We start from the raw sequence: 11,995 nt of genomic DNA on the forward strand, positions 1-11,995 counted from the left end.
ACTAATTTCACTATTTAAGTAGTATGGATAAAATTTAGAAATAATTTTCTAATTTTAGAGAAATATGATTAAGCATCTGAAGGCTGTATAAATGGAAATGTAATTTATTCTTAGAATGGTCTAAATTGCAGCAAGAGGTGGTGCACGCCTGTTAACCCACTGGGTGAAGAGGGAGGCTGAGACAGGAGAATCACGAGTTCAAAGCCAGCCTCAGCAAAGATGAGGCGCTAAGAAACTCAGTGAGACTCAGTCTCTGTATCAAATACAAAATAGGACTGAGGATGTGACTCAGTAGTTAAGTGCCCCTGAGTTCAATCCCCTTAACCCTCCACGTCCCCCCCTCCAAAAAAAAAAAAAGGTCTAATTTGCTATAAATTCTTTGCATACTGGAGCAATCCAAGGTTTCTTATACTGCATTCTTGCACATTTGTAATATTTGTTCCAACTTTTTGTCTTTCAGACTAAGTTGTTTCTTACGAATTGTATGCAGCCTTAATTGTGCTTTTTTTTTTTCCTTTAAACCCCCAACACAGCTTTATTAACACCCCAGGGTGACACCAACAATTTTTCCATAACCCAACATGTCAGCTCCCACCAGCTCCCATCCCACTCCACTGCTCCTCACAAGGCTTTAGCTTTAGGACACAAGGAGCTTCCATCGCCATCTGGAGACTCAGCAGGGGCTGGCCCATCTGGTCACACACCAGCAGGGACCTCGTCGCTTCCTGTAGAAGCTTCCATGGTCTCAATTAGGCACGAGGAGGGTGAGACCCTCGAAAGGCCTCGGTCTGGGTTTGCTGCAGCGCGGAGCTGCGGCAGGGCCCAGTTCGTTGTCTTGGACAGTCCCAGGATTGGGCTGAGCGGGAGCAGTGGAGGTCCCTGAATCCTCCATTGTTCTCCACGGTTCACGTCCAAGGGACGGGTGGTGCCTCCCTGGAGCTTCGGGGCGTAGGGAGTCACTTTCGTGGGTGCGCAGGCGCGGTGGCGGCCCTAGCAAGGCAGCAGCGTCCTAAAAGGCGCCTTCTCTACAGCTGGCACTGCAGTCCTGGGACGCGGTTAGGGGTGTGGACCGTGCACTGTCGCCCTCTCCCCTGAGACAGCCCCCGGCTTCGCACAGCCCTCCGCCAGCGGCCCCCCGCCCTCTTCCTCCACGCAGCCCCGGGGACGATCCGCCTGCACCCGTCGCCCACAGGCTGGGCAGCGTGCCAAGGCGCCTGCTGGGCAGACAGCCCCAGCAGTGGCGGCAGAGGACTGCAGGGGGTCATGGTCAGGGTTTTTGCCCGGCCTACCCCTTCCAGAGCAGCTCCTGAATTGTCTTTATATATCACTATTTTAATAACATTATTACAAAAACGAATTTCCTTCTGGGCTCTGTGGATCAGCCTTACTCTTAAATATTAACCACTTTTAAATACCTTATTTTGCCATGCCCTATCTTTCACTCCAAGAAATACTGTGGAAAAAAATAAAAATAAATCAGAACAAGGCAAGGTAACATAACATATTTTTTAAAAATTGGTGAAACATTTGAAAGTTTGCTTTAAGACAGTGGGTTCAAGGAAAATGGAAAAGGAAGTCAGAAAGGTATGTTTTGCCTGTTAAATATTTAATATAACGTAAATATGTCTAGGAAAAATAGAAGACAATTTTTAGACCTCAGTACAATAATTAAAAGCCAAATACATATGCTAGATTCTAAGGCACACAGTTTTGTCTTATTTTATTTTAGTACAGGGGAGTGAACCCAGGAGCATTTAACTGCTGAGCCACAAGCCTGCTGGTTTTATTTTTTTTGAGACAGGGTCTGGCTACATTGCTTAGGGTCTCCTAAGTTGCTGAGGCTGGCTTTGAACTTGTCACTATTTTGCCTCAGCCTCACATTTTAAAATTATTTAATGTTTATTGAACACTTAGTTTAAGGTACTGTTAATATATTTTCAAAGTTGTATCTTTGGCCTCTCTTCTTTTATCTCCTCTTTCCTTTATTACCAGGGGATATGCTTTCATTCTTCATAGGAAATTCTCAATCTTGTATTGTTCATGTTTTCTGATTTTATTTATTTTCATTTTTAAGTAATTTCAGACTTACAGAAAGATGCCTAATACAAAGAATTTCTGTAACCCTTCATCCAGATTCCCTGATGCTGGGCTGGGGATATAGGTCAGTCAGTAGAGCGGTAGAGCGCTTGCCTCTACCCAGCACCACACACACACACACACACAAAAAAAAAACCACACACAAAAAAAACAGATTCCTTGATGTTAACAGTTTACCTTATTTGCTTTAACATTCTATCTCACATATTATATATACACACACCATATATACACACAAATATGTATGTATGTGTATACACACACACACACATATATATATATATAAAAGTATATGCTTTCTTACATACACATACATATTCATAGGTTTTCCTGAATCATTTGAAAGTTACCCTTAAATACTTCAATTTGTTTTTCCTAAAACAACAAAAACAAAGAAACCAAGCACATGGATCAAAATCAGGATATTAAGGTTGATATAATAATTTAATCTATAAGCTCTATTCAAATCCTGCAAACTTCCCAATAATGTCCATTATTGTAAAAAATAAAAACAAATCAAAATTATTTTTTCTTCAAATCCAGAATCCAGTCCAGGGACACATGTAGCATTAATTTCCACGTCCCTTTAGTTTTCTTAAGTCTGGAGCAATTCTTTCTTCATCATTTATGACCTTGGCGTTTTTGAGGAGTAAAGGACAATTATTTTTGGAGAATGTTATTCACTTTCGGTTTCTGATATTTTCTAATAGTCAGACTTAGGTTATACATTAGAACAGGACTGTCACAGAAGGGATATTCTCAGTTATCTTATCCAGAAGCACTTGGTATTGACTCATCTCATTAGTGGTCAGGTGAACTTTGATTACTTGATCAAGGGCTTATCCGCCAGATTTCTTCATTATAGTTACAATTTTCTCTGCAAACAATAAGTAATTTGTGGGAGACACTGTGAAACCACCCAAGTATTCTGTTCAACAATAATTTTCACATCCATTCATGATTCTGCCCGAATCAGTTATTACTGTGTTGGTTGTTCAAATGGTGATTTTTCTAGTATCATCAGTCCTTCTAGACGTATTAGTTGGTATTCTACTATAAGGAAGTTCTTCCTTTCTTTTTTTTTTAATATTTATTTTTCGGCGGACACAATATCTTTGTTTGTATTGAGGATAGAACCCAGGCCGCACGCATGCCAGGCGAGCGTGCTACTGCTTGAGCCACATCCCCAGCCCCGTGGAAGTTCTTCCTTTCTGCCTATTCATTTACTTTGACACTTGTTTTTATCAGTATGGACTAACAGATCTCAATTTTATTCAATGACTTATAATCTAACACTAGTACATTATTATTTCCATTTTCATATTGTCCCAGATTTGATCTGAAGGAACCCCTTTAATCGATCTTTTATTCTTTTGACAACTTCCCATTATTTAAAAAAATTTTTTTTAGTTGAACATGAACACAATACCTTTACTTATTTACTTTATGTAGTGCTGAGGACTGAACCTAGTGCTTTATGTGTGCAAGGCAAGCACTCTACCACTGAGCCACAACCCTAGCCCCAATACCCATCATTTTTAAAGTACTTTCTTATTTTCTGTCACAGCAACATGTTCCATCCTTGCTTTACCCTTTTTCTCTATCCAAGAGTCTTGCAATCAACCATTTATCCAAAGAGCTCTCATTCCTTTAAGGACAGAACAGCACCTAGAAACCAAGATCTGGGAGAAAAATATGCTTATTGTTTCTGGGATGCTGTTGCTTCTAGGCTCTGTGAGTGGATGTGTGTGTACATAAATAAACGTGTGTGTACACATACATGCACACACACACACACACACACACACAATCTTAACTGGGAGCCCCTGCCATCTGACCTTTTTTAGTGTCCCATCAATTTTTTAGCACATCCTCCACTTTTTTCCCACCCCATATTGGGGATTGAACCCTGGGGCATTGTACCATTGAGCTAAATCTCCATCCCTTTTATTTATTGAGATGATAGGGTCTTGCTAAATTTCTGAGAATAGGCTCAAACTTGCAATCCTCCTGCCTCAGCCTCCCAAATAGCTGGGATTACAGGCGTGCACCACCAAGCTGGTGCACCATTATGTTCTGATACAACACATTCCTGGCTTCTTTTGTCCTTTTCATGTCATAACCCTGAAATCAGTCACTTCTCCAGGAAACACTGGTACCTTTTACAGGCTAATACTATTTAGGAACCAAAACCTGGTCAACTTTAATCCTTTCTTAAGGAAGGACTCACATTTTTTAATCTATTCATTTTGGGCCTTCTGAACTGGAGAATTAGATTAGGTTCCATTGGCTCAGACTGAAAAGTTGTTCATCTTCTTTACATTCTTTATAGGAGTATAAATCAGGCCAGGCATGATGGCACATGCTTATAATCCCAGCTACCCAGAGACAAAGGTTAAAAGTTTTGCAAGTTTGAGGGTAGCCTGGGTAACTTAGAGAGAACCTTCCTCAAAATTTAAAAAAAAAAAAATTCTTTTTAAAGGATTTGGGATGTAGCTTACCTAGCATTCACAGAGACCTGGGTTCAATTCCCAGTATCACTCGATGGTAATTTCTACATGGGTCAATTTTGCTCATAGGTGGACTCTTGGTACCCAGAGTGCCAGCCATTTATATAGGAAACATTCCATAAATATTTTCCGAATGATTTACCTGCTGCCAGACCTACTTTAGAGAAACCGATTTGAGATAAGCTTCCCATCCTTAGTTCAAGGGTCACTGCCAAGCAATTACATTCTCTGCATTCACTTGTTACAGCCACTTATCATGTTTCAGACTCAGCTTAAAATAGACTTCTCTCTCCTGCAATTTACCTTAGTGTTTATATGGTATTAGAACCTGCAGAAGCTGACAGCTTAGCCTACAAAAACTATTTTTCAGTGTCTCTTTTTCAAGATGCCCTGTTTTCTAGGTCCTTCTAAATGACTCTGAAGTGATCTTAGTAAATGTAGCTGCTTTTACTGAGACTGTGAGAGTACTGACCTCTGTAAAGTCTAAAATGTCCATTCAAAATATGTAGTTAAGAAGAGCATTTTATTTTTATTTTTCTTGGAAAAAATGTAATTGTAGTCATTCTATCAGGAGAAAAAGAAACCATACCATTTATTTTAACAGAATGTTTCATGTGGGATCGGTTAAACAGGCATTGGAGAACAGAGAATCTACAAAGAAGACTGAGGTCACAAAGATAGTAACTGCAGACAGCAGCCGCCACCCCTGGTGCTAAAGGCATAAAATAAATAGGCTGGAATCTTAGAATTTAGCAATGGGTAGGAGGGGACCTATAGAACTAGATCCAGACCTCTGAGAAGGCTCTGCCTGAGCGTCTCTGAGAGCACTCAGTGAGGATGATTCTGGAAATGCCAGAAAAAACTGGAGCCTGGCACCAGCTGTTGCTGCCAAAGTTAAGGGAGGAAGACAAGTAGGATTTTGACAGGATCAACAGCCAAGTCCCATCTTCCTCCTCCTGCCCCATCTCCTCTGGATCTTCCTACTGGTGGAAACTAAAATAGTGTTTGCATCCTGAGAACCTTAGTGTCAAGAGTGTAAGAAGGGGAGGAGCTGGGTTTGGAGCTGGTCAAGGAGAACTTTAAAACCAGCACAGCACTCAAGGAGTTCAGGCCTAAAGCAATCTATCATATCTACACATTTAGACCTGAAAGACTATATTACACCGAGAACAACCGAATGCTCAGTATATAAATTTAGTGCATAAACTCAATGTGTTATGTTCAGCTTTGTTTAAGTCCTATGTCAAGATTTATATGGTTAATTTTTGAAAATATTTTTTAGTTTGCAAATGGATCTTTTATTTATTTATTTATTTCTATGTGGTGCTGAGGATCAAACCCAGGGCCTCACACATGCCAGACAAGTGCTCTACCATTGAGCTACAACTCCTGCCTCTATATGGTTAATTTTTAAAGTAAAAAATATTAAAGCATTATTATTAAAAATAATACAAGATGATTCATTGCAGTGTCACTTATAATTACAACTATTAGAAAGGATATAGTAAAACCATCAGTTGGGTTACATCAGTTGCTTTACTGTAAGGGAATTAAGTATAAAAAATTTATAATTTGAATAGTTCAAATTATAAATTTGAAACAAAGGTAGAATTCTGATCTCTAGTTGGAGAAACAAATTATATATATATATATATATATATATATATATATATATATATATTTTTTTTTTTTTTTAAGAGAAAGAGGAGAGAGAGAGAAGAGAGAGAGAATTTCAATATTTATTTATTTATTTTTTAGTTTTCGGGGAACACAACATCCTTGTTTGTATGTGGTGCTGAGGATCGAACCTGGGCCGCATGCATGCCAGGCGAGCACGCTACCGCTTGAGCCACATCCCCAGCCCGACAAATTATGATTTTAATGTAACTTTTTATTTTATTTTTTTAAAGAAACCTAATAATCTTGGAAATCCGCTTTTTAAAAACATGGGGAAATAGAAGATGAAAATTAGTAGGGGCAAAGAAACTGTATATAAAAATCCAGTTGAGAGCCAGGCACAATGGCAATTGTCTGAAATGCCAGCAACTCAGGAGGCTGAGGTAGGAGAATCTCAAGTTCAAGACCAGCCTCAGCATCTTAGCAAGACCTTCATGACTTAGCAAGATGTGTCTCAAAATAAAAATAAAAAAAGGTCTGGAGATGTAGCTAAGCAGTAAAGTCCTTCTGGGTTTAGTTCCCAATACCAAAAAAATAAAGAAGTAAGTCTTTTGAGAGATAAAAAGAGGAACAGATAATAAGAGGGAGAACCTTACACAAAAGAAATAGAGCTGGCTGTTCCTATTTAGGATTAAATTTTACATGATTATAGATATTCCCTCTGTCTCTCACACACCTCTAAAAGGGGAAAGGATGGATGGAGAAAGAGGGAGAATACCTTAGTTATCAAGACATACGATACATTTTTCTACCAAAAATTGCAAATATACATACACTTTGGTCCAGTTACTTCTGGGAATTTATTTTACACTTATAATGTGCAGGATGATGTTATGTACAAGATGATTCATTGCAGTATCACTTATAACTACAACTATTAGAAAGGATATAGTATGGGGCTGGAATTGTGCTTCAGCAGCAGAGCACTCGCCTAGCATGTGTGAGGCCCTGGGTTCGATCCTTAGCACCACATGAAAATAAATAAGTAAAATAAAGATATTGTGTCCAACTACAGCTAAAAAAAATAAATATTAAAAAAGAAAGGATATAGTAAACCCATCAGTTGGTTTATATAAATTATCACATGGAATATTATGCAACTCATAGCTAATAAATGTAAATAAACAAAGTCTGAAGTCTCCATTGTTAAATAAAAATTCAACATGAAATAGTATGCAAAGTATGCTACTATCCATGTACAAGAGGATGAAGATTGTGTATGTATGTGTGGGTGTGATATCATCTCTGGAAAGATACACAAAAATGGGTAACATTGGTTGTGAATGAGGCAGGAAACTGGGTAGTGGGGGCCACTAATGAGAAGACTTTTCTCTGTATCTTCAATATATTGTATTTAAACTTTTAAACCATGTATATGTATCAATTATTACCTTGATATTTCAGGATTTACTTTACAAGTTGGTCTTATAAAAGGCTCTTGTTCTTCTGAGAGTTATCAGTGAAAAATAAATGATCTAAACTTATTTAGTTAACCTTGATGACCAGAATACATTATAATGGAAATAATGCTTGGGTCCTCCTTACTGATTCCCTATTACTCTATTTTTACAACTTATTTATTTATTTATTTATTTATTTTTTATTGTAGATGGACACAATACCTTTATTTTATTTATTTATATGTGGTGCTGAGAATCAAACCCAGTGCCTCACACATGCCAGGCAAGCATCTACCACCGAGCCACAACCCCAGCCCTCTACCTTTATACTTACTTTAGTGTAATTACATGAATTGTTAACATCTAATAGTATTGTTAATCCAGCATGCAACATGAACCACTTCACATTGTTACTGAGTTATACAGCGACATCTAGTGTAAAATCCCTTATAGTTGATTTTTGGGATTGTCACACCCACAAGCCAATTTGTGCCATGGTAGTCGAGTGTTTCCAAGAGGCCAAAGAAAATGCCAGAGACAGGGTGTGAGACATGATTTATTGAGGGGAAGACTTACAAGAGACAAGTGACTGCTTCAAGAAGAGTTCAGAGGTGATAGCCTCATAGACAGCACCTCCGTCCCTAACAGTGCTTGTCCATGTAGTGCCTCCTCTCCTGCAGCGCATTTTGTCCAGTGGCAGCCGGCTGGACTAGGACACATATCCTTTCCCCTGTACCCTCAGTTCTGTACCCATCTCTACTCAAGGTTTTTATGTTAGACTGCATTAGCAGTGATATCATCAGCATTAGCTTGCTTGTATGACCAACATTCTAGGGAATAACTGTCCTGGTGATCATGCTAAAAGTGTTCTAGTTCTCATAAGAGAAAGTCAGTGTCTTTCAAGATAATATGTGTTTAGCCAGGTGCAGTGGCACACACCTGCAATCCCAGCAACTTGGGAGGCTGAGGCAGAAGCCTCAGCAACTTGGCAAGATCCTAAACAACTTAGTGAGATGGTCTTAAAATATAAAAAAGAGCTGGGGATGTGGCTTTGTGGTAAAGTGCCCCTAGGTTTAGTCTCTGCTGGAGAGGGTAAGAGAGGGAAAGGGAATGACGAGTGGGTGATGGAGGGAGGGGGGAAGGGAGAGAGAGAGAGGAGAGAGAGGAGGGGGGGGGAGGGACATGTAGCTCAGTGATAAAAGTACTTCTGAGTTCTGTGTACACACACACACTTTCCAACCTAGCCTTGCTCTTTGTGTTCCCTTAATTTGGCTAGGTTTTTGGGGAACAGGAAAGGGGCATTCAGGGACATGGTGCTTGACTCTCTCCCTTTTCTTTAGGGATAATACAATTACTATGTACTTATTTTATTATTATTTTTTCTTTTTTAAAAATTTTTATTATTGGTTGTTCAAAACATTACATAATTTTTGACATATCATATTTCATAATTTGATTCAAGTAGGTTATGAACTCCCATTTTTACCCCGTATACAGATTGCAGAATCACATTGGTTACACATCCACTGTTTTACATATTGCCATACTAGTGTCTGATGTGTTCTGCTGCCTTTCCTATTCTCTACTATCCCCCCTCCCCATGTACTTATTTTAGAATCCCAAAATAAACAGCCTAGTCAAAATGTGCTTACTAATTCTTATTGTGACTTTTAGATTACAGTGCAAATTGTGGTATTGTTTGGGGTTCTTACCATGCATGTTTTAGCCAGATTGGATTTGACTACAGCAGTTGACCCTGTAGTCTCAAAATAGTCGTGGTGGTTGGGATTGGGATTATAGCTCAGTGGTAGAGCGCTTGCCTAGCATGTGTGAGGTTCAATCCCCAGCATCACATTAAAAACTAAATAAATGAAATAAAGGTATTTTATCTATCTACAACTAAAAATATTAAAAAGAAAAAAAGTTGTGGTGGTTGCTTTGAGACAGGGTCTCCTTAACCTCCTGAGGCTGGCCTTGAACTTGATATCCTCTTTCCTCAGCCTCTAAGTAGCTGGGATTATTGGTGTCTGCTATCATACCTGGCATGAGCAATTTATTTTCAATAAAAAGGCTTATGTAGCACACAGTTCTGGAGGTTGGAGGTTGCAGCACCTGCTGGGCTTCTGGTGAGATCCTTGTGCTGCTCCGTACTGGATAGAAAGTGGGCAGGGCAAGAGGGTGTGTGCAAAGGAAGTTCACATGGAAAGCCAGGAAGCAAGAGAAAGATAAGGAAGCCCAACTTGATTTATATCAACCTGCCATGGCACAATCAGTTCTACAAGAGGGAGAACTCATTGACTCCCACCAGTTTTAATCTATTCAGGTAGGCTCTGCCCCCCATGACCCAAACACCTCCAGCTAGGCCCCACTTCTCAGCACTGCCACTTTGATTAAGCCTCAATGTAAGTTTTGGGGGGGACAAATCATATTCAAACCATAGCACTTTTTAAAAAATTTACTGTGAAATATACTTAGTTTGTGAAGAGAGAGAAATTAGGAAAAGCTTTGATTTATGTGTAAATTTCTTAATTACTAGAAATACTAGAAATATCTACAAAAATGTCTATAACCATCTTTCATTTAAAGCTGCCTTATGCAAGGTAGAGTAGTATAAAAATAGTACAGGACTTCTGTCCACAAAATCAAAATTTTATTTGTTGAATATTATGAAAGTAGAAATCACTTGAGTAAAAATACCAATGTCATTCTTTTTTTTTTAAAGAGAGAGTGAGAGAGGAGAGAGAGAGAGAGAGAGAGAGAGAGAGAGAGAGAGAGAGAGAGAGAGAGAGAGAGAGAATTTTTAATATTTATTTTTTTAGTTCTCGGCGGACACAACATCTTTGTTGGTATGTGGTGCTGAGGCTCGAACCTGGGCCGCACGCATGCCAGGCAAGCGCACTACTGCCTGAGCCACATCCCCAGCCCCCCAATATCATTCTTGACTAATAAAGGAGTAGCAGACAACAAGCATATACTTTGTGACTATCATTCTCTGGTTGGTAACAAGGCCCCATTGCTCCAAAGTAACTTTATTTACAAAGACAAAACAAACTGTAAGTAAACATTTACTGATTACTTTTTCTATTAACTGCTTCTTTACTCACTATGGATTTACAGCCAAACAATCACATCATTAAGTTGAAAGTATCATAGGTCAAAGATCCATCTGTGGATAATCAGCTTTTAGTCACTGTGACCAAATCCTGAGCAGAAGGAATTAGAGGAGCAAAGGTTGATTTGGGACTCAAGATTTCAGATTTCAGACCATGGTTGGCTGACTCAACTCTTCTGGGACCAAGGTGACGTAGAACTTCATGGGGGAAGAAAGCCACTCAGTTTGTAAGAAGTGACAGAGAGTGGGAGGAGCCAGGGATAAAAATACATAATCCCCAAGGTTCGCCCCTAGTGACTCACTTCCTCCAGTCATGCCCCATCTTCCTACAGTTACCATCTAGTAATCCATTCAAAATCATTAATCCATTAAGTGGAATTAATCCACGATTAGATGACAGTTCTCATAATCTGATCATTTCACTTCTAAATATTCCTGCATTTACATAGGAGCTTTTGGAGGACACCTCTTACCCAAGCTATAACAACATTTAATTCATTTGAGCTATGAATGTCACAGTGCAGCCTAGCATGGGTTCAAAACACAGCCCACAGTTGGGCACAATCTTCTAACCAAAGAGTACTTTTATTTATTTAAGTTGTAGATGGACATGATAATTTTATTTATGTGATGCTGAGAATTAAACTCAGTGCCACACACATGCTAGGCAAGCCCTCTACCACTGAGCCACAACCCCAGGCCCCAAAGTATTTTATAATAAAGGGTTGAATGTCTCATGTAACAATGAATACCTGCATCCAGAAAATGATGGTGGTACAGTATACTGGAGAGCATCCATTTTTCACTTCTGAGATTGTGTGACTGGGAGCTACCCAGCATCCTAAGACACTATTGAACCCCACACACTGGGAATCAGTCAGGGAAAAGATAAAAAATAAAAAATTCTAAGTATGGCTTCCATTGAATATGTATCACTTTTTTCACCATCATAAAGGTGAACACTTGTAAGTTAAACCACTGTGATTCAGGAATCCTCTATCTACTTTTAATAGTCTAGGAAATGGGTCACTGTTGCGTTGCTTTGGAAAAACAGATATTATTTCTCCATTCCACTAAATAGGCTTCAGTTGAAGCCCTTCAGGCCCTTTAATCAAAGAAAAAATTCCACATTATGTAAAATTGATTATTTTATTAATCAGTGTTGCCCACCAAATATTTATTTATATACAGAGCAGAGT

General features: G+C 39.0%; 1 pseudogene; it reads right to left on the reverse strand.

Annotated features, from left to right (window-relative positions):
- Positions 1–344: 344 nt before the first annotated feature.
- LOC110597859 (insulin-like growth factor-binding protein 6 pseudogene) lies at positions 345–11,595 on the reverse strand (annotated as a pseudogene).
- Between the last annotated feature and the right edge of the window lie 400 nt (positions 11,596–11,995).

This window comes from Ictidomys tridecemlineatus, chromosome 6 (genome assembly GCF_052094955.1).
Source record: "Ictidomys tridecemlineatus isolate mIctTri1 chromosome 6, mIctTri1.hap1, whole genome shotgun sequence".
NCBI lineage: Eukaryota > Metazoa > Chordata > Mammalia > Rodentia > Sciuridae > Ictidomys > Ictidomys tridecemlineatus.